This window comes from Nelumbo lutea, chromosome 8 (genome assembly GCF_056320005.1).
Source record: "Nelumbo lutea isolate HS-2025 chromosome 8, American lotus-T2T, whole genome shotgun sequence".
In the NCBI taxonomy this organism is placed as follows: Eukaryota; Viridiplantae; Streptophyta; class Magnoliopsida; order Proteales; family Nelumbonaceae; genus Nelumbo; species Nelumbo lutea.
Window position 1 is genome coordinate 44030149 of NC_142691.1, and position 19845 is coordinate 44049993.

The 19845-nt window shown below is 39.8% G+C and overlaps 1 long non-coding RNA gene and 1 pseudogene across 1 annotated transcript; one reads left to right on the forward strand and one right to left on the reverse strand.

The window, feature by feature from the left end:
- Positions 1-14425: 14425 nt before the first annotated feature.
- On the reverse strand, positions 14426-15019 carry LOC148843946 (uncharacterized). The gene is made up of 3 exons (XR_016103247.1): positions 14894-15019; positions 14679-14798; positions 14426-14566 (listed from the first exon to the last, which is right to left on the reverse strand). It is a non-coding gene; the product is annotated as an uncharacterized LOC148843946 (long non-coding RNA).
- Positions 15020-19045: 4026 nt separating this feature from the next.
- On the forward strand, positions 19046-19428 carry LOC148843947 (uncharacterized; annotated as a pseudogene).
- The last annotated feature ends 417 nt before the right edge of the window (positions 19429-19845 follow it).

Below are 19845 nucleotides of genomic sequence, written 5' to 3' on the forward strand. Positions count from 1 at the left end.
TGGAGCTTTCGAGCTGTAATGACTAGCGCATACGCCAACTTTTCGATCTCTGGATATCTCGTCTTTGCTCCCTGCAACACTTTGCTAACATAGTAGATAGGTCATTAGACCCTATCTACCTCTCTTATCAGTACCGAGCTAACCACCTCGTCACTTGTAGAGATGTACAACTCTAAAACATCACCCTCCTCGGGTCGGGTTAAGACCGGGATCTGGCAAGGTACTTTTTGAGCTTGTCGAACGTGAGCTGGCATTCTTCAGTCCATTCAAAGCCTTTGCTTTTAATTGCCTTAAAGAAAGGCAGGCAACGATCTGGTGATTTGGACATGAAGTGGATCAAAGCAGCTATGTGGCCATTCAGCCTCTGAACCTCCTTCAATTTCTAGGGTGGTATCATATCTAGGATGGCCTTAATTTTATCTGGGTTGGTCTCAATGCCACGTCGGTTAATGATGTACCATAGGAATTTACTCGAGGTGACACCGAAAACACACATGTTCGAGTTTAACTTCATATTAAATTTGCACAAAATCTCAAAAACAGAATGCAAGTCTTGTAACAAATCATCTGAAAACTGAGTCTTGACGACCATGTCATCTACATAACATTCTACTTTTCTACCAATTAATGGCTCAAATAATTTATTTACAAGTCTTTGAAAGGTAGCCCCAACATTTTTTAATCCAAAGGGCATGACCTTGTAGTAGTACAGGCCTAGCTCGGTTATAAAAGTTATTTTTTCTTCGTCGGCAGGGTCCATTCTTATCTGGTTATAGCTCGAGTAGGCATCCAAGAAACTCAGCAACTCATGCCCTAAGGTCACGTCTACCAGACGGTCAATCTTGGGGAGTGGGAAGCAATCCTTCGGGCAAGCTCGGTTCAGGTCGGTATAATCGACACACATGCGCCATTTACCGTTGGCTTTCTTTACTAGGACAGGGTTGGCTACCCAGCTCGGGTAATGAACCTTTCTAATAAAGTTGGTTGTGAGGAGCTTCCCGACCTCCTCATCAATTGCTCTCCAACGCTCTAGGGCGAAGTTGCGTTTCTTCTGTATAACGGGCCTAACTACAAGATCAGTATTTAGCATGTGAGTAATGATGCTTGGATCTATGTTGGGCATCTCTGCCGCGGACCATGCAAAAACATCTAAATTTTCAAGTAAAAAACTTTCCAATTGGGATCATAGAGGCTCCTCGATTAAAGCGCTGATTTGGAGTGTCCGAGCTGGGTTCTCTATTGAAGTTGGGACGGAGACAGTTTCTTCTGTAGGTGCAGCTAGCTCTTTGCATTGCTCCGTAGGTCACTCCAGCTCGAGGTCGTCAGCCACCTTGGTTTTCCCTTTGAGGGCGGCGACGTAGCACTTGTGAGACTTGAGCTAATCGCCTCGCGCTACCCTAATTCTGAAATCTGTGGGGAACTTCATCGCCAAATAATAGGTGGAGACCACCGCATGAAAAGCATGGGTGATGGGCCGACCTATTATGGCGTTGTATATGGAGTTGCGACCACCAAGAAGTCATGTTTGAGCCGCACTTCTAGACCAGGTGCCGACTTCCACAGGTACTATGATTCTCCACAGGGGCCAGACTTCCTCTCTGCTGAAGCCTACAAAGGGAGTACTTGCGGGCTTGAGATCACTCTCTTGGAGTTAAAGCTTGTCGAATGCTTTTTAGATAGTTTTGTATGCCCTTAGCTTTAATCAAAATGATGTACATTATGCTTTTATTGTAAATGAATAAAAGTGCATATTTGATTCATGTTCCCCTGGTATGTTTCTGTGTAAAGCCCTTAAACTGGACACTTAATGAGACACGTGTTAGTTTAGAATGTTCACAGCTAGTGGGTCGGTCTAGGGAGACCTATCCTGACAAGGCTGACACTGTGGTGCCACCAAGTCGGTTGCGGTGGCTTGTCTCAGCTACCGGGGTGAGACCCTAGGCACATACAGTGTAGGATTAATTGAATCTTTGAACTAAACTAGATTTCCAGTATTGCCCTGGACCTTGGAGATTGATGGGCAAAACTAGAAAGTTACATCCGACCCCTAGACTCGATTATGATACTACACTAGGTGTCAGATTAGGCTATCTTTGATGTACCAATTAGTGAGATCCTTAGCGGGGGTCAAAACCTAGGTATGTTGGGGCAGTCTGAGAATTCATCTAAGTGGGTGATCATAGTGACAGGATCAGCCCCCTTTGTAGGACAAAGGTAATGACCGGGGATGCAATCTCACTGATGGAAACCAAGACTGCTGGCGGCTGAGTTCAATCGTTGAGATTTGTTTTGCAAAATATATTTTATATGAGATATAAAAGTATATAAATTATGGTTTCGAAATGTTTTGCAAAAGGTTTTAATTCCCGGGATCCATACAAAAGAGAGTGCAACACTGTTCCTTGCAGCTGAGGGAGAGGTCCTCTCTTGTCGGGCAGTGTATGATCATTATGGGCTGAGAGGTTAAGTGTAAGACCATTGAGGATAATACCTGATGGGATAATTTTGCATATGACCACAGTCCCTGGGTGTTACAAGGTGGCTTGGCCCAGGGACCACTTAGGGTAAGTGTTGGGCCCATAGAGCTCATCTGATGGGTTTCAGGGGGTGCACTGTCCATAACAGTGTGTTCGGCCAGGCCTTGTAACAAAGGCTGGGCTGAACCCATGTGGCTGATGTGTAGATCAATGTTTGGGTCCCACGCCATACAAGGAAGCCCAACTGGGCAGCAGTTTGAAAGGCTAAATGAATACATAACCTTAAATGGGCCTTAAGCCCATTTCGAACTAGGCAAATTTGATCAGTCACTTAAGGGGCGAATTCTGAGATGGATCAGCTGATAGGATTGGGCCCACACCCTATCCACTTTGAGAGTCCAAGATCTAAATAAGATTTAGATCTGGAAACTTCCTAATTAGATTAGGAAATGGCTGATCTAATCTGCAGATAAGATAGGGTTATCTCTTATCTTAAAAGGACTTCTTATCCAGATATGATTTGGGTTAGCAACTCCTAATGGGATTAGGAGCTGATCCCTTTAAGTCTATAAAAGGAAGAGGGGGCGGCAGCCTTTAGACATCACAAGCAAGCAATAGATAGTCTTGTTTTCAGAGCTAAAATCACAGAAGAGAGAATTTTGCACCCTGCAAATACTCTCTTGCCGCCTCCTTCCTGTAGCCGCTGCCTACAGTAGTTCGATCTCCAGTTCTTGGGAGAAATCAAGATTGGATCTTGATTCTAATCTTTTGGAGAAAAGATTGGTGGGAGTTGTATTCACAAGCCGTCCAAGTGATTCTTGAGAAGGATCAAGTTCTTTTGGAAGAACACTGCTGATTCTGCTCCACCCTGCATTGTGCCATTTTCAGTGGGAGCAGATTTTGGATCCTTCCTTGGGCATGAACACCTCCATTGGGGGATACTACTTCTCTGTATCAGGTATTATCTCTCCCTACTCCTTTTGGTTCAGATATGGTTCAAGAATGATCATGGAAAATATGATTTTCTAAATAGGGAACTCGAATCCCAATTGAAGGGAGAGCAAAATTTTTGAAATTCGCCCCCTTATTTCGCAATCTTTGGGCGTCCATGTGATGGATTTCCTATCCTTTCAATGCTACCTTGAAAAGAATGTTTGCCGACCTGCCGGAATCGATGAGGACATGCTTGACTTCTAAGTCATTGATCCTAATCTTTACAACGAACGTGTCATCGTGGGGGTAGTGGACCCCATGTGCATCATCATCGGCGAAAAAGATCGAGTCTTCTGTCCTTGGCCGCTTCGGGGGGTTCTGCTCCTCCCTTTTGACCTCCCGAGTTGATGTCTGAGCTGTAGCTGAGGTGCAGCCCGAGATGATCGAACCTTCAATGATCACATGTATGGTGCCCCGAACTGGTCTCTCTTCAGGGGGCTGCCTCTGTGGCTGTTCAGCTTGCCTACTACTGGATTCTGGAGCGTCCCTACTTTGCTCCCCTTACCAACCTGCTTTATTATTATTATTATTTTGTACAAAATTTCTTAAGTATTCACGATGGATGAGCTCCTCTATCTCATTGCGGAGGCTCTTATGACTCTTGGTACTATGATCGTGATCTTTATGGAAGCTACAATACAAGTTCTTATTCCTTACATTAGGGTCCTCTCTCAGCCAGGGTGACCACTTCACGTACAGGGTGTCCTTGATTGCCATAAGGATCTCGGCCCACTTTGCTTTTAGGGGCGTGTAGTCAGTCCTTTCTGCCGGTGGAGCTCGGAAAGGCTGACTTGGCCTTGCCCCTCGAGCTAGGTCTTTCTTCTTCTTACTGTCCTCGTGGGTTGAGGATTCAACTTCTCTTTTTCTTTTCTCAGGTACGCTCTCATTTTTCTGGCTGATCTCCTCCTTCGTCCCTATGAACTGGTCCGCGAGCTTGAGGAACTCGATTACAGTCTTGGGCCGTTTGACCACCACGTGCCACTTGAATTCTTTGTGTGTGATGTCTCTCTTGGCCGCTGTAAGCTGAACTGCGGGGTCCAGGTCGGGTATCTATAAACAAGCGTCATTGAACCTCGTGGTGTAATTTCGGATAGATTCTCCTTCCCTTTGGACTATGCCAAGGAGGCTCTCTTGGGTTCTCGGGCACTGCTTGCTGGTGACGAAGTGAGAAGTGAAGACTTGCACGAATTGCGCCCAATTTCTTATTAATCTGGGCGTGAGGTTCCTGTACCATGTGCGTGCCACTCCTTTGAAAGTGGTGGAGAAAACCACACACATGCAGGACTTACTGGCCCTTGCTAAGTGCATCTATGACTGAAAGGCGTGTACGTGATCATTTGGGTCGAACGATCCGTCATATTTGTCCATGGGAGGTAGTTTGAAGTCCTTGGGCATTGGGATGGCTAAGAGTTTAGGAGAGAGAGGGGATGGTACAGAGAGGAACGGAGTGGCTTTTATTTCACCCAAGCTTACCTCTTCCTTACCCTTGAGCTCGGGCAGGTTATGCGTTGCAGTTCGGCGAGCTCGGCATCTCTGCTGCTTTTTTGTGGGCTCCACATTGGTGTTGTTGGCCTCGGTTTTGTCGAGCACAATTTTCATAGGGAGGGGGACAGACTGCTGGTAATGGCTGCGGATAGAGGGATTTTGCCTGGAGTCTGCAGTCAAGACCTCGAACTAGTTCTCCACAAGCGGGGCCACGAACTCGGAAAGATGAGGTGATGCGGGCATGGTTGGCTGGGACCCTCCCGACCTGAATGTGCATAGTAAGGCAGGGGTGACTAGTCTTTCCTTCCTCCCGGGGGGTGAAACTTGACTCTTGAGAGGATTCTGGGTCTGAGAGGTCTCTCCCCAGCGAGAAGGACACTCGTTCTGACGGCAAGGCCGGACTTGTTGCACGACCAAATGCCAAGGAGGGAGCGACTGTTGGGTCTGAGGCACTAGAGGAAACTACTGCTGATAGTGATGCTGAGAAACTTGGTGCAACACTTGCTACTGATATAGTTGGAATTGTTGAACCTATTGCATCTGAGCTTGCATAGCCCGCATGCATTGCACCAAGTCTTCAAGCTTGCTTTGGGCGGTCAGGGAGGAACAAGGGAGGGTTCGGTGAAGGTTGTTCCAACCGTGAAAGTGAGTGGAGCGTTCATGGGTGCCATTGACTGAGGCACGTTTAGAATGAGAACTCCATCCATGGAGAGTGGGATGGTGAACTATCCAATACACACCGCTGGGACCTGGAGTTGCTCCCTAACAGTGTTCATTTTTGCACTACGTCCCGCGTTGCTGGAGGAAGCCATGAGAACTGAAGTTTGCAAAGTTTTGGTGGAAGGATTTTTGAAGCATTTCCCACAGATGGCAGGGGCCTCACTCCTAACTGGTAACAGACAACACCTGAGAAGGAGAAGATGAAGGATTCCCGGGGAGATTACTCGATGGGAACACTCCGATGCTTAAGTTAGAATTCAGTGAAAAGCTTAGGGAGTAATGATGAGCTAAGAGTGAAGATGTGCACTACTCGATTACCGAAAATTCTCTGCTATAGCCGTTATTTGTTAGGCTGATTTGATTGGCATAGGTATCCGTCGCAGGGTACGGTCCTCTCACTTGAGAGACGTTATGCAGAGCTGGCATGTATGATGCCGCCTGACGTGAGACGTGGGCGTAGTCCTCTGGACTGGCAGGTGTTGCGCCGCCGGACAAGAGACATGGGAGTAGTCTGACAAGCACGGTTTTATTAGATAAGAAGTTTCTTAAAGACTCTGGGTTACTCAATAGCAAGCTCCTTTGTAGCGAGCTCCAATAGTGAGCTGCCTTGCAGCAAGTCATTCTGTAGTGGGTTATAGCGAGCTATAGCGAGTTGTCTTGTGGTGAGTTGTTCTATTGGGGTTTCAACGAGCTCATTACGCCGAGTTGTGGCCAAGCTGTCACGTTGAGTTGTCACTTACGTCGAGTCATATCCACGTGTCCCTTAGTTAGGAGGTCGGGTCAAATCACCCTCCACCAATAAGTAACAATAAGAAAGGATCTTGCTATGTTTGTGGAAAGAAGGGGCACTATTCTCGAGTCTGGCAACATCGAAAAGGTGGAACCAAGTCTGCAAACATAGTGAAAGATAATCTAGTGGCCATGAGTACTGAAGTCAACATGACAGAATCGTCTTTGGGTGGTGGTTTGATTCAGGCACCACAGTCCATGTTTACAAGGACAAGTCCTTGTTCAAGACATATGAATAAGTGATTAATTGGTAGGAGGTACAGATGGAAAACCAACAAGTGCCAAAGTTGTTAGAATAGCAACATAGAATTGAATTTCACCTCTGAAAAGATATTGACTTTCCTGAATGTTCTCCATGTTCTTGACATTAGAAAGAACTTGATCAATAAATCTTGTCTATAAGAGGGGATTCAAAGTTGTTTTTGAGTCCAACAAACTAATCATATCCAAGGATGGGATGTTTGTTGGAAAGGGATATGGTTGTAATGATATGTTCAAATTAAGTATTAATGAAGGAAAATGTTCTACTTATATTGTTGATTCTTTTTTCTTTTATGGCATGATAGATTAGCACACTTGAATTTTAAATTCATAAAGAACATGTGTAAACTTAGTATAATTGCTTATAGTAATGAATCAAATGAAAAATGTGAGATATGTGTAAAATCTAAATTTGCCAAGAAACCTTTCCCAAGAGTTGAGAGAAATTCTCAACTTCTGGAAGTAATTCATTTTGACATCTGTGAATTCAATGTTGTATTAATTAGAGGAGGTAAGAGATACTTCATAACCTTTATAGATGAATTTTTCTAGATGCACCTATGTCTACCTTATGAGAACTAAGGATGAAGCCTTTTACATGTTTAAACTATACAAAACTAAAGTTGAAAATCAATTGGAAAATAAAATTAAAATCCTTAGAAATGATAGGGGTGTTGAATACTTTAAAAATGAGTTTAATTATTTCTATGAAGAATTTGGAATAATACATTAGAGTTTTGCTCCCCATACCCCTCAATAGATTGGCTTGGCCAAAAGAAAAAATAAAGCACTTACAGAAATGATAAATCGTATGCTAATGAAAGCTAATGCACCTTTAAACCTGTAGGGGGAAGCACTCCTAATAGCTTGCCATTTACATAATAGAATTATTTCTAAAGATAATAACAAATGTCCATATGAATTATGGATAGGAAGAAAGCGTAACTTAGTATTCCTAAAAGTGTGGGGGTGCTTAGCATATTATAGAGTTTCAGATCCTACGAAAACCAAGTTAGGACTCAGAGCAAAGAGAAGTTTGTTTGTTGGATATACAGAACATAGCAAGGCCTATAGACTTCTAGATTTAGAGTCCAAAATAATAATTGGAACTAGAGATGTTGTATTTCTTGAAAATAAATTATGTTTTGAATCTATAGAAAATGATAGAAAACCTGGAAAAGAAACTCAGATCTCAATACCTATCGGTAATAATGAGACTGAAAGAAGAAATGACACAACTATAACACCTACAATAGAACCTAAAAAAGTTAAAGACAAAGAATAGAGAAACACTTAAGTTCAGACTTCATCTTTACTCAGTCAATTATTTTTTTGGTCGAGGCTGATAGAGAAAAAGATTTTAATTAAGATACCCATTGTACTAACATTGAAAATGATCCCCTATAATGAGGCCATGACCTCTAGAGATGCTGCCTTTTGGAAGGAAGTTGTAAATGATGAAATGGATTCAATAATATTGAATAACACATGGGTACTAGTAGAGTTGCCTCTAGGATCAAAACTAATCACATGTAAACGAGTATTTATAAGAAAATACAACACTGATGAAACTATACAAACTTTTAAGGCTAGATTGGTAGCCAAATGATTCAGTCAAAAGAAAGGGATTGATTACTTTAACACCTATTAGTGACTGGAACAACTTCTATTAAACCACTCATAGCATTAGCATCCATTTATCACTTATCTGTTCATCAAATGGATGTTAAAACTGCTTTCTTAAATGGTGATTTAAATGAAGAGGTCTATATGGAACAACCAAAAGGATTTGTTCTTGGAAATGAAAAGAAAGTCTGTAAACTGGTTAAATCGCTATATGGGTTAAAACAATGGCACAAGAAATTTGATTCTTACATTATAACTTTTGGTTTTAAATACAATAGTGTCAATATATACATTTACTCAAAATTTATGAAAAATTATGATGTAATTGTATGTCATTATGTTGTGGGTACTAATATATATGATTGGCATAAATGAAAGTGAGGCAAATCAAAATTTAGGAATATATGCCTATTCCTATGCCTTCAATTTTCATTTACTATGATAGTGAGGCAACTCTGTTAAGAGCCTATAGTAATACCTACAATGATAAGTCCAAACACATAAGTTTGAGACATGAATTTGTTAGACAATTGATTCAAGATGGAGTCATCATTATAACTTATGTGAGGTCAAGTAAAAACTTGGTCGATCTTCTTACCAAGGGTTTGGCTAGAGAATTGATAAGAACAAAAACTAAAAATATGAGATCAAAACCCTTTACTTAGTCACATATAATGGTAACCCGACCTGAGCTGAAAAAATATCAGTATTGGGTTTAATGAGTAACAACAAATTGTAATAATGTAATTGTTAGCACTAACATTGAGAAATTTCCCATTACAACATAAATAGTGTTTTCTGTTATGATAAGAGGTTGAGTTAAACATTAATGAAATTCTAAAATGTGTCAAATAATAGAACACATAGTGGAACTTCACCTATGTGAACATAAAAGTGGTGCCACTTCTCATGAGAATTTGGGTTTGCTCTCGAGATTGTTCATGAAACCAGGAAAGAAGCACATGGCCATAATAATGCTTAGCTAAATTTGAAACTCTTGCAGAGACTAGACATTTTGTGTGTAGGTATCTCCGGTCTGTCTTGAGAGTAATTGGTTTAAGGTTTTACCACCAGTAACTTTGACAAGGCTTTGAGATATATAAACTAATAAAATATTTAAGTTGTTAAACACCTTTTGTATGCATAACTATGTCATAGTAGTTTGGGTCGAGAGAGACATATGTAATTGATTAGTCATTGTGGGGGATTGTTGGATTTTAATCTCATTACAGATTAAACCCAATGGGTTTGATTGGTCAATTACATGAGAAATTACACATGCACACTTGTTTTAGAAAACCTTTTTCTTACTAAAACTAGTTTTGAACTTGTCCCACATTGGAAAATTACAAGTTTTGTTTTGAGTTTTTTAATAAGAGTTGATTTACACTTCTTAGAAATAGAAGAGGAGAGTATAGAGTCTTGCTATTGCGTAATGCGCATGTACGTGTGTATGCCCGTGTGTGTGGCATAATGAGGCACTCTAGAGGTGCACTTTGCTCACGCTTTAGAGGAGCACTTTGCTCACTAAGGGTGGCTTTGGCCTTTTGGTGTAATGTTGACCATTGATGTGATCAATGGCCATGATTCGATCAGGTGTGATCAAGAGGCACAATTCAAAGTTAATAAAAATTAACTATTAACTACCTTTTAAACAGTCACAATATGTTCAAGGTGCCATTCTCTGAACCAACACTTTCCTTTTCTTCATAATTCTTCAGAAACTATTTAAGGAGTATGAATCAGGCATTACAAAACACAATTTTGAAAATCACTTTCTCTCTATAAATCTGGTCTACTACAGTCTCATAGAAAGTTTCTTCGAAGACTCTTCAACTCTGTTGGTTGCAGATTCTCATCAAAGGCTCTGTTGTATCCTAGGAACAGATTTGCCTGTAACCCAACAACAAACTCAATGAAACTGAGTGGGGGCAAATAACGTTATAAAGACAGTGTCTTCAAACATGCCTCAGAGCTTCTCCTCCATGTTTTAGTGGCCCCATTTCATAACATGGGGCATAACAATTCAAGACTTTTGGTTATGTTGTTAACGAGTTTAAATCCAAGCTAACAAGGTGGAAGAGATCATTCTTACACAGGTATGAAAGGAAGTGCTCATTAGGGTAGTGGCCTCAACCCTTTCAACTTTTGCCTCCTTTGCAATGATTCATTTCAAGCTCCCTAACAAGTTGTGCAACCAAATCGATAGTAAGAGTGCAACTATAATTTGGGGCCCAAATATGGTTTAATGTATTGATACGTTTGATACACACAAACAGGCATATTGGGTGTTTTGATATTTCATATTTTTTCTTTTCTTTTGTTTTTTTTCAATATTGTTTCAACATGTAGGTTTTAGGCATGCCTACCCTTGAAAGTGGTCAAATTCTGAAATATCCCTTATTTTAGGGTTTTAGAGAACTATCGATATGATATGATATATCTAATATGAGGTAGTGTATCGTATCAAAATTTTGAACGTCTGCCCAAAAGTTAAAGGAGCAAAAAATTGATTGGATCAGTGCTAGTGCAAGCTCTGTAGTAAGAAGTCTATTGAGAGACCTGGTTTTAGTGACCTAGGCTCTATGAACCAAGATTTTTTTTTTTTTTGCAAAGCAAGCATGGAAATTGCTTCCTCATGAAGTGCGTCTTTGGGGTGTGTCCTTTTCTACTAAGAGAATAGGCTTTTAGTTGCCATAAGTACAGTAGCACATAGCTTGTCGGTTCCTGAAAATAAGCTCAAAGCAATTGTTTTTTTGCCATGAAGAAAGAGTAAAAGTTTTAAGTGAGAAGTCCCCACATCCTCTCAGATTCTTTAGAGGTGGTTAGCCTATTGATAAATCTATATGCATTTCCTTTTCACTCTCTTAGTGGTATTCTGGACGATATAAAGCACCTATAATTGTTTATGCAAAGCCCTATTTTCTACTACATCCCGTGTGACTCCAAACAAGATAACGCATTCTGTTGCAACCATCACTAAACCCCATTTGAAAGTCTTCATTTTCTATAGAAATGATCATCCCTATTTACATCTTTTGTTTGGTTGTTTTCAAAAAACTATGTAATTTGGAAGTCTTTGTTTGCTATAGAACTGATCATCCCTATTTATGCCATCTTTTTTTTGTTTTCAAAAAAGCTATGCATCTCCCTTAAGGGATTGTGACCTTTTTGATGGGGGGTAATTTGGCCTTTCTATTATGGACCGCCACGTGCAATGTGCAAACCGTTTTATGACACCTTAGCATTACATGTGGCTGGACCTCATTCGACTAGAACGACTTATGCCATGTCCATTGAATTGGACCTCGCTTGACAACAAACAGACAAACTACTTAATAGCAATCTGGAGTACACCATCTCAAGGGCACAAACCAAGGACTCCAATGACAAACTTGCCTCTTCAACCTGGGCAATTGACAAACCTAAGGAGCTAACTAACTTCAAGGGCACTAACCAAGGTCATCCCCTCGAGCCCTCTAACATATACTTGTCTTGTAGAACTGGCATGCTGACCTCATATGTTTTTTGTTCAAGTTGTCTTCCAATAGGTATTAAGAGCAATTCAAGCATCATTAATTGGTGTTGTATGTTGGAAACGAGCAAAAAGCCATTCCCGCTAGTTCTCTTTCATTGTTCACCATGTCGTCGCCAAAAGGAAAGGACACCCAAGTTGATGGATCCTCCTTTGGGGGCAATAATAGACCATTGACCCTTTGGTGGTTCTAACAGGGATGGACACTCAATAGTTCTAGGAGTTAAGGCATTCCATCAGAAGCATGGACCTCTGCATGCAGGCTTGGGAGCAATGCATAGATGCACTAGGACTGTCATAGCCCAAGATGCCAATGTGAGTGTAGCCTCCTCAGAACCAAAACTAGTAGCAGTTGCCCCATAACAACGTGGAAGACCTTACCCAGACTCACACCTAAGAGCAGGAAGACCCAGTATGTCCTTGATGAAGAGGGAAGCAAAGTGACCTCTTCCTTCAAGTCTGACAACTTGCACTTTGTAGAAGTCTCCCAACGAAGTAGATGTAGGAGGCATCCTTGATGTGAACTCATCAAGAGTTAGCTCAGACCTAGAGGAGATGACCCTTGTGCGAGCAACCCAACCAAAGGTCATGAAGTCAGCTAGTTCAACACCTTGAGAGCCCCAAGGCTCATCCGAGCTTCACCCTTGTTGGCCGAAATCCTTGTAGAGCCACATCCCAAAGACTTTAATGCCCCAAACTTGGAGTCATATGACAAAACAAGAGACCCAATTGACCATGTGGAAAGTTTTTCAGGCCATCATGTTGTTGCACGGATCCTCAGAGGCAAGCATGTGCTTGGCCTTCCTGACCACTTTCTACCCAACAACTTGGATGTGGTACTTGGGATTGGTGCTAGGCTACATTAAGATCTAGAAGCAATTTTTTTGACACACTTCACCACTAGTCGAGGTCATCCAAAGACTGTGACAAGCCTCATGGCCATATAGCAGCGCTTCGATGAAAATCTCTGTGAGTATGTCCAGAGGTTCAACCTAGAGTCCCTTTAGGTCTGTGAACTCAAGCCCATTGTTTAGGTAACAGTGTCCATCCACAGCCTCCAACACTCCTGTCTACAATTATCCTTGGCAAAGAATCCTCCTGTTGACATGGAGGGTTTCCTAGTTTGTGCTGAGAAGTCTATGAATGTCAAGGAGGTAGTTCAGGCTTGAGGAGATTAGGGAGAAAAGAAAAAGATGATGGATTGCGATGAGGGCCAAGGTGAAGGCAGTAGCAAGTGCAATTGACATGACATCAGGTCATTGAGGCATTCTAGATCACCTGCCAGATACTCTAGATCGCTTGCCAATCGCTCTTGAACTTCCCTAGTAAAGTACCAGAACTATACGCCATTGAATGAAAAAGAAGGGAGAGTCCATTTCCCTTACGAAGAGGCCAAGGACCGAGGAGGTGATCTCTTTTATAGAGGACAACTTGGGAGAGTTCATTTCCCTTATGATGATGCTACGGTTGTAAAGATAATTATAGCTAACTCCGAGCTAAAGTGTATTTTAATTGATAGTGGTAGTTCATTTGCTATAATTTTTTCTGAATCTTGTAACAAGATGAAAGTAGGTCGAAAAGACCTTGTCCTTATCAACGTGTCATTAGTAGGTTTCAATAGGGGTGTAGTTTATCCAATAAGAAGAATCAACCTGTCCTTAATAGTGGGGACTGTGCTGGAAATGGTTTTGTTGAACCATGACTTCTTTATTGTTGACACACCATCACTATACAATGTTATTTTTGTCTGCCCTATCTTGCATGCCCTCTGAGTTGTAGTATCTTTTACCACCTCTCCATGAAGTTCCCAATTGAGTGAGGAGTTAAGCTAGTTTGAGGGGACCAACTTGATCCTGGAAGTGTTAGTGGCAACCAAAAAGTGCAAAGGAAAGTAATCACTGACAATCGACCTCAACCTCAAATAGATACCAAAGTTCGATAAAGAATGAGGATAACCTATGGAAAATGTTGTCTCAGTTCCTTTCTTAGAGACTGAGCTTGAGAAGGTGTAGGTTGGCAAAAAATAAATATGAAGTTTAAAACTTTAAATGTATCATAGACAATACAATCCTTAAAGAAAAATTCTCTATTCTCTAATTAATTGGAGTGTCTAAGTAAAAACCACTAACACCTCCATTGAATGCACCAACATCATTAGAACCATAATCAACATTTTCATCCTCATCATCATCACTGTCATCACCATCATCATAATCATCTTCAACATCAATATCTTCTTTTCCATCTTCATTATCTTCCATATCTTTGTCCCAAATCGAGTCTTCTTCTTCTTGAACAACACTTTTGTCTTTATCTTGTCTTCTAGACTCATATCTCCTACGACCACCTCTACTTGGACCCCTAGGTCCCCCACTTGCATTTCCACATCCATGTCCACTTCTCCTTGGCCTATTTGACCCTTTAAGAATTTCAGATGCCCATAATGCTTCATCAACTTGAGTCCATGTAAGATTACACCCTTTATTGACCAAGTCATTTGAGGGGTCTTTTTAGTCAACCACTCATTGGTTTCATCTGCATCATCAAAGTAAATAGGGTCAAATTGCTTTAAATTTGCACGCCTTATTGTAAATCTTTCTCGGAGGCATTGGTTGTACTGAACAAATACAAGATCATTGAGCCTCTTTTGATTAAGCCTATTCCTCTTTTTTGTATGAATCTACATTCACAACAAAATAAGAAAAATTATAAAAATAAGTATCTTAGCTTTCATAAATAATTATATCACAAAACTAAACATTAGGTCCATTACTTAGAACTTAGTCACTTACATTGCTCAGAAGTTCTCCAGCTGCGCTCACAAGCAGCAAAGTTTCATGTAAGACCTAATATGCATAATACAATATGCCTAAGGTCTGAGGTGCAATGTCCATAGCTATGCCATCAATCAGCTATAAAATAGAAAAAAAAAAGAATTAAAACAATGTAAATTTAAAATAACAGGAATAAAATATAAATATAAGCAAGAAAAGAGAGCTTATGTTACTTGGTTGCTTTGTTTCATGTTGCCTAATTGCCAATTATTGAGAGAAAGCACCATGAGCATGCTTATACTCTTCCAACTGATGAGAGATCTTGTATTGAATTTCAATATCATTGACCATTCTCTCAATGCAATCTAGAAAGCCCATTTCAAACTTTCCAACAGATGCTTCATCTTGTGCTTTAGCTTTACAATAAAGGGCTGGATTGAGAAAAAAAACCAGCAAGGTGCAATGGATGTTGCATCATATTAGTCCAATGCCTATCAAAAATGTTTAAAATGGGCTTATACTTGTTTTTTTTCCCACAATTTTTTTTTTCTCTTGCTCACTCTATTACATAGTAAAAATAACCCATTACGGGTTTCTTATCACCATCAACCAATTGTAAAACCTCCACAATCAGTTGAGCAGCCAAAATAGTAACTCTTATGTTTTTCCAAAACCCAACAGAAAGCACAATGCTTGATGCTCTTAGTCCATCTGATTTGTTAGCCCATTTACTCTTGTTCCATACATCACCAACAAATAAAGCACGCAATGCCTTCTTGAGAGTACACAAACTTTGTAAAGTTAGAAAAGAGGTAGCAAACCTTGTAAGTGCACATCATACAAGATCTCTTCCATTTGTTTTTCCTCCCATGTGTGCAAGAAGAAGAGGATGCTTATAAATAAAAGAAGTCACTTGTCTAGCTTTGGCAATACAACTTTTTGTAGATCTCAATTCTCCAATGTCTTCCAACATAAGGTCTAAACAATGAGCAGCAGAGTGGTCATCAGTAACCACTTGCACCACATGATCCTCCCCTATCTCCTCAATAGCTTTATTAATCAACTCAAATAGAAAACTTGCATTATGGATTTCATTTGATGCATCAACTGATTTTAGAAAAAAATTCCTTCAAGAGAATTCACCAAAAAATTAATCAAAGATCTTTGCTTTTTATCAGTTCATCCATCAGACATGATGATACAACCATAAGTCTTCGAAGAAGCCTCATACTCCTTGTACATTTGCTTTGTTTTTGTCAACCTCCCCTTTCAAGAGTGGCTCTCATAACTCATGGTAACTTGGAGGCTTGTATCTGGACCCGAATTGTGCAATTGCTTCAACCATAACTTCAAAAATTTTCAACTTCACCGTATGAAAGCAATCTCAGCTTGATGAAACCACTTTGCTATATATTTATTTACTTTTTTTTCTTTCTTCCTTTTTCAAACGACTTTCAATGTTTGTTTGAACCAATTGTCCTTTATGCCTTACTTCAACAACTTCTTTTGGACTTGGTCTAACAAAACTATCCATAAGTCTTCTGACATTTTCCTTCTTACTTGGTGGAAGGTGAGAATTTGAAATTGGAGTGCTCATACCAATTGAAATGGAAACACCTTCTATGGGTTGATTACTTTCATTGTTAGAACCCCTTTCAATTGTAAAATCATCGAATGGCTTCTTCCTTTTATTCTTATGCATATATTCTTGCATCTCCTTGACAGTACTTGTAGTAGTTTTGGGACATTTAGTCACATCCCCATATCCTCCAATCAAATGTTGTTTTATCCTTTTTATTCCTCCTTTAACAACTTTACCACATAATGAGCATGAAATTGCTTTTTTATCTTCTAAATCATGCCAGAATGCATATTTTCATGTAGGTCTTTTGATTGAGCCTTGCGCTTAACACTGCCACTTTCCTCTTCAAATGTCATCCTTAAACCTAATCAGCAAATAAAATAAACAAAAATGTTATTAGTTAAACTAGAAAATAGTTAATAAATGCAATATTCCAATGTACAAATAGAAATTAAAAAAATTCATCCATATAATCAAAACAAAACTGATAAAAAAATAAAAGATTAAAAAAAAATAAAGCATGTAATCAGCCAAAATAAAAAAATAAATAAAAAACAAAACTGATAAAAAATCAGCCATATAATCAGTCATATAATCAGTCATTTCAGATTTTCAAAATAAAGCATTTCAAACAATTCAAACATATATCGGATTTTCAATTCAGCAATCAGCATACAATGATACAATAAAACATTTCAAAAAAAAAAAAAAAAAACAAAAGAATGGACTCAAGGACTCAAGGGGCAGACGACTATGGGACACTTGGACAGTTGGACTCATGGCGTCATGGGGCGGAAGGGAAGAAGAAGAAGAAGAAGAGTAGAGAGAGGACTGACGACAGAGAGGAGGCTGTCTTTTAAAAAAAAAAAAGAAAAGGCTGTTTTTTCAACTGAAATTTGAAGAAGAAGAAGAAGAAGAGGAGGAGGAGAAGGAGGAGGTTTGGCGCATGAACTGCAGAGTGCGGACTATATTTTCAAAAAAAAAAAAAAGGGGAAAATGTTGAAGAAGAAGAAGAATAAAACTAAAGAAAAAAACTTACCTACTGCTGCCAGAGGTGAGGTTTGATGGAATTTGGCTAGGGCTCGAGCTTGAACTGGTGTTCGGTAATCCTCCCTCTCCAATCGAAAGAAAACCCTTTGACTGAGAAAAAAAATGAAGATTAATCTTTAATGTAACTTGTCTTAATACTACACGATACCATGTAGCAGATTGTATTTAAAACAATACAACAACCAATAAAATTTCAAAACAATTATTAAATAAAAAATAGTTTTATTATATATAAATAGGCGCCCGCCTAAGTGACCATGAAAAGGTGCCTAGTCGCCTAATGTGAAAATATACATCTATGGTTATATATTATGTATTATATAATGAATTTTGATTAATTCAATTTTTTCGGTTAATCAAATTTTCAATGTGTTTGACGCTTCGAGCTCTCTAACCTCTCCATCATGTAGTTCTTGCCAAAGAAATGTGAAAATAGACCCCTTGGGCATGGAAAAGTCATGGATCATTAACGATTGTGATTGATTTGATTTGATGGCTCCAAAGTGTACACTGGTTCGACTTTTGAAGCCCAAAATACTGGTAGCGCATTTTTGATGTCTGCGGCACCTAAGCTTCATGTTACGTCTACACATACCCAACACACAACCTGTTAGATGGTTCCATCAAGGTGAACAGAACCAATTTGGATCTACAACCTAATGAGAATTCGACATCAGAGCATCAGGCCAAAATCATCCTCAATTGAGCTATTCCCTTTACCTGATTTGTACATCTCGAATTCGAGAGTGGAGGTAACTGATAAAAGGTAATTTGGCCCCTCTTATTATGGGCTACCATGTGGCAAGCATGAACCATTTTATGATACCTCAACATTACACATGGCTGGACCTTGTCCAAGTAGATCAGCTTATGTTGCCCCCCATTGAATCGGACCTCGCTTGATAGCAGATCGATAGACCGCTTAACAGCAATTCGGAGTACACCACCTCCAAGGTACAAACCAAGGACTCCAATGACCGACCTCCCTCTCTAACCTAGGCAACTGACAATCTGAGGAACTAACCGACCTCAAGGGCACTAACCTACGTACCAAACGCTTCCTTATCGGCCCGCTTCACTTAGTGCTTCCGAAACGCACGACGACATGTCACCCATCTAGTAGCGATAAGCCTGGTTTCGCCCACTTTGTGGGAAACCGGATGAGGATTTTTGTGACATTAGGGAGATGTGCTCCGTAAATAACGAGCAAGTAAGCCCTATCACCTCTGAACGTGTCAAACAGAATATGTCGAACCTTGACATCTATATAAATGTGGTTTCACACTTTCACAAGGTACGTGTGAAAGAACATATAAAACCAAGGTTTTAAAAATCAACCTAAAAATGAAACCGTTTTGAGCACTATTTTCTGGTGTAGTGGTTCAATCGTTTGGGTTGAACTGTTCAACCCATGATGTCATAAATAAATTAAAAAACAAAAAATATATAATACAAAATACCATAAAAAATTAAATAAAATACAGAAAATACACAAAAAATACAGGAAAAAGAACTATATGAAAAAAAATATCTAAATATAAAAATAATAAAATATAAAAAATGCAAAAAAATTCTAAAAATATATAAAAAATTCCAAAAATACAAAAAATTACAAAGCCATGCATCTCAAAAGCATCACCGACACTGTCAACTCCGAACTTAGAGAAATAAAACAAGAAAATGCTTATGCTAAGTATAAAGAAGACGGAGTGAGGGGTCAAGTTGCTGCCACAAGTCTTTTTGGAAGCCAGAAATGGCGTTAGAGTGGGTCGTGCTTGGTTACGTTGCAGCTGCAGAAGCCATCATGCTACTTCTGTTGACCCTACTGGGTATTGACCGACTCCGGAAAGGCCTCATCCCGATGACTCAGAACCTCCTCAAACCTTTTCCTTGCTGTGATTCCCTTCTGCTTGTTTCTGTTAATGGATATTTACTGGAAGTATGAGATTCGCCCAGCTTGCGAGGGTCAATCCTGTACTCCCACCGAGCATTTTCGTCACCAGAAGTCTAACATGAAGAGCCAACGCAATGCCCTGCTGATTGCAGCTACTCTTCCTTTACTCGATTACCCATCTTGTTCTTCAGCTCAATCAACTCCACCAATGCATTGAGAAGTTGAAGAATCACAAGGAATGATATCCAAGAAGGAATTCAATTCTACATAAGCCCTTTCCCCCTTTTAGGGGCTTTGCTTTTCTTGAGAACAATTATGCTCATGGAGATAGTTTGTATATTCTGGTTGGTGTGTAATGCTTCTAATTTGTATACGCAATTTCTAATGAAGGGCGGTGTCAGTGTATCGCCACCATCGTCTTCGATGAACGCTTGAAGAGGGCAAGGGGCTTTTGGTTTTGGGTTTGGTAAAACAAAACCCTAAGACTTTTGAAGGTTATATGGTAGGATATATTTTCCATTTTATTTTTTGTTTTATTTTTATTTTAAAATAAAAATAAAAAAGAGAAAATTCCTAATAGGTACCCTGGACTTTAGGCCGAGTGCCAATTTAGTACTCGTACTTTAAATCGCGACAATCTAGTACCCGAACTTTCAATT